Source organism: Aristolochia californica, unplaced genomic scaffold (assembly GCF_029961685.1).
Source record: "Aristolochia californica isolate CCGP_79_NKW_82.1479 unplaced genomic scaffold, dmAriCali1.0.hap1 SCAF_12, whole genome shotgun sequence".
NCBI classification, from domain to species: domain Eukaryota; kingdom Viridiplantae; phylum Streptophyta; class Magnoliopsida; order Piperales; family Aristolochiaceae; genus Aristolochia; species Aristolochia californica.
In genome coordinates this window covers 15,943,655-15,947,528 of record NW_027181793.1, presented here as the reverse complement: position 1 = coordinate 15,947,528, position 3,874 = coordinate 15,943,655, and the positions used below count along the sequence as shown (strand labels likewise).

Genomic DNA, 3,874 nt, shown 5'->3' with positions numbered 1-3,874 from the left:
AAAATCCTTCCTGGTCGTCGGCTCGTGACGGTGGGTGTATTGTTGTGGTCCTGGGTTAGGTACCTATGTCTTCCACTCCTAACAGGCTGGTCTTTTGGGTAGTATTGGCTAAGTGCTCAACATTTGGTATCAGAGCAGGAACACAATGAACTATTCTATATCCCACAAAAAATGGATGGCCCTGCACAAAGAAGCGGAAGAGATACGTGAACAACACGATGAATTGGAAAAAATAGAAGCGGAAGAGATATGTGAATGGCGCAACGAATTGGAAGAAATACATGAATAGTGTGTAGTTTCCATTAGAAATTTTTATGCAAGGAAGCAACTCGTTGGCACAGAAAAGGTCATACGACCTCAAATCTCCGAGCACCACAACGAATTGGAAAGAATACGTGAATGGTGTGCAGCTTCCATTGAACGTTATGATAGGAAGAAACTCATTGCCGCAGTCGCTCGAGACTCTGGCTCGGATGGGCAGGGGACACCAGAAATCAGAGAGCCCTCGGTCTCTCCAGCGGCGATGACATCTGAAATTGAGGACTTAGAAATTCCTTCGTCGAAAAATTCGGAATGGGGTTTGGCATCAAACCCTTTTCCACTGGATGCCATACGTCTTCCCAAACAGGAGACAAAAATTTTCAAAGTCATCCTCAGCATGGAATTCTGACTCCGGGGACTCAGAAATTCAAAAATTGGAAGGGTATTCAACACAACCTTTGTAGGAAAATCCTGCTTTGCGTTCAACTTCAAAAAAACCTTTCTCACGGGATGTAATAAAAATCTGAATAGGAGAAATTCCAAAATCGTCGGTGCTAGACGATTCTGGTGCGACCTCAAATCCAAAATTGGGGACGATGAAAATCTCCGAGCAGGGACGTCATGCCCAAAAATCCTGAACAGGGCAAGGGGACCCAGAAATTGCGAAATCACACCATCGAGGCTCACGACAAGCAACACTCAGTTCCAAACATGAGAAGGAAAATTTTTCGGCCACTGTTCCGACCAAGAAATATTTTTGAGAGCCCTATATCTCAGAAAATTTCCAAGTGGCCAAGCCTCCAAGGGCTGCTGTTCGCCACCGGAGAAGGAGGAGACTCTGTCGGCTTTGTAGGACAAATTGCAGCTCAACCTCGCCCTCAGCAGCCCAGCTAGGAACCAACAACAATGTCTTTTGGGGTAAGCTTCTGACATGGCCTCAATTGATATGTATAAACGATTTTTCCATGGGGGTGAAGGGGCTCCAAGGGGCTGAGCAGCAACAACGCTCCTAAAAAATTGGAGACGGAGGTTCTCTGTTCCGTGAAGCAGAGCAACAGTACCCAATTTATGAAATTTGGGCTTGTGTTTATGAATTCTAAGAGGGAATTTTTCTGGGGAAGCCGGGATTCATATAATTTTTTTTATGGGGACATCAACACTTGCATCTCTTCAGTTTTATTTTAGCGAAGAAGAGGAGCGTGGTTGGTTAAGACTTTGGTAATGAAAGTTGCATTGTAGCTGTTGCGAGACAACGGGGTATAGATGTGGTTCTCAATGATGAATCTAAGTGTGAAACCCCTACTGTGGTTTGTTTTGGAGAGAAACAACGTTTTGTGAGCACGACTGGAGCTGTTTTTTCTATCATGAATCAAAAGAATTCTATTTCTCGAATTAAATGCCTTATTGGCAGAAAGTTCTTTGATCCTGAGCTCCAGTCTGATCTTCATTCATTGCCTTTCTCAATAACGAAGGACCCGATGAGTTTCCTCTTATTCTTGCTAGATATCTTGGTGAAATGAGGACTTTTACCCCAACACAAATTTTAGGAATGGTTCTTTCAAATCTTAAAAGTATAGCAGAGAATAATCTGAATGCTGCAGTTGTGGATTTTTGTTTTGGAATTCCAGTCTATTTCACTGACCCTCAAAGGAGATCTGTTTTGGATGCAGCTTCTATTATTGGCCTTCATCCTTTGAGGTTAATGCATGAAACCACTGCCACAACTTTGGTGTATGGAATCTATAAGATGGGCCTACCTGAAAATGATCAGTTAAATGTTGCTTTTGTGGATGTTGGTCATACCGGCATGCAAGTATGCATTGTGGGATTCATGAAAGGTCAGCTCAAGATCTTAGCACATGCCTTTTATCGTTCTCTTGGAGGATGGGACTTTGATGAAGTTCTGTTCCTACACTTTTCTGCAAAATTTAAGGAGTATAAGATTGATGTTTATCAGAATGCTCGGGCTTGCACTAGACTTCGTGCTGCATGAGAGATGCTGAAGAAGGTTTTGAGTGCAAACCCAAAGGCACCTCTTCATATTGAATGTTTGATGGATGAGAAGGATGTAAAGGGATTCAACGAAAGGGATGAATTTGAGCAAATTAGTGTTCCTATTTTGGAGAGGGTTAAGGGCACGTTTGAAAAGGCCTTGTTGGAAGCTGAACTTACTACTGGAAACATTAATTATGTTGAAGTCGTAGGATTAAGATCTCGTATTCCAACGATTATTAGGATAATAACCGAGTTTTTTGGAAAGGAGCCAAGGCGTCCTATGAATGCTAGTGAGTGTGTTGTAGAGTTGGTGTATTGTGCAATGCAGCCAGGAGATGTTCAAAATCTGCACTTTTCTCAGAGCAAAAGTGGAGTTGTCTCTTTTGATCGTTCAGAGGCTGTTATCGAGATATTAGAGTGGGTTGATTTTCCAATTAAAAATGTTACTCTAGACAATTTAACCAGTACTACACTAGACATATCACTTGCCATAAGCCCTGAGAATAGTACAACTATTGGCAATGAAAACCTGAGCACAAAATCTGTTGTAGATAGTTCATCTAATCCTATCGAAGAGCCAAGTGGCAATGGTGTCATCATGGAGACAAAGTTGAAGAAGCGAACCTTCAGGGTCCTACTAAAGATAGAAGACAAAACTTTGGGTCTCGAAATTTCTCTATCAAAGGAGTCCATTTATGAGGCTATAAGTAGATTGGTTGCCCTAAATAAGAAAGATGCAAATCAAAGGAGGACTGCAGAACTCAAGATTAACCTGGAAAGCTACATTTATGCCACTCTTGGACATCTTGAGCCTGAGATGATGATGTAAATTAAAATTATTGTTGTTGTTGTTGCAGTCATCATGGTGGTCTCCTTTAATCACTTCCCTATGAATTTGGAATTTAATGACCAAGTTCATCCACAATGGATTCAACCAGCAGCGGTAGAGATCTCAAAGAACATGGCATGTACGTATGGTGAGGTGTTTGCTGTACTCCAGGACAGTGAGCAATAACTTGTGATGTTTAGATTTTTGTGAAGGAACAACTGGTTGGTTTCATGCAAAGCTGGGTTTTCTACTGAAGATGGTGATGTGGAAAAAGCATGTAGTGGGCTTCCTAGTGCTGTTCAGTTACCTAACTGCTTGTCTGAATTATAGGAAACATGTGACATGGCTAGTGCTACGGGGGAAGAGATCTTGCTCTTGGCACTTCCCTATGAAAGGGCTCAACCAACCATACATCGTCACCATGCAAATCCTGTTTTTCGTGATGGTTTCAGGAGTGTTTTAAGGTGTAGCAAATGGAGGGGGTTAGTGCTGCTGAGTCTTTTCCATCCTAGGGGGTTGGTCATGATATTGTTGTTGCCATGTTGGAGAAGTGTGGGCAGTGCACTCTTGCCAATAGGGGGCCGCCATGAGGGGTAGTTTCACACCAGTCCAAGACTAATGGAGGGTAGAGATACTACTTGGGGAGATGTGGCGACGTTCGACCCACATCCCTACATTCGACCATGAGGTAAAAAAAAAATGGCTACTAAGGTGGAATGTTTCAGTTTTGTCGTCCAGAGGGCAGGAAGACCCTACCTTCGAGCTTGATGACACGCTCTTTCTCCCAGG

General features: G+C 42.7%; 1 pseudogene; it reads left to right on the top strand.

The window, feature by feature from the left end:
- Positions 1-523: 523 nt before the first annotated feature.
- On the top strand, positions 524-3,415 carry LOC137946607 (heat shock 70 kDa protein 14-like; annotated as a pseudogene).
- The last annotated feature ends 459 nt before the right edge of the window (positions 3,416-3,874 follow it).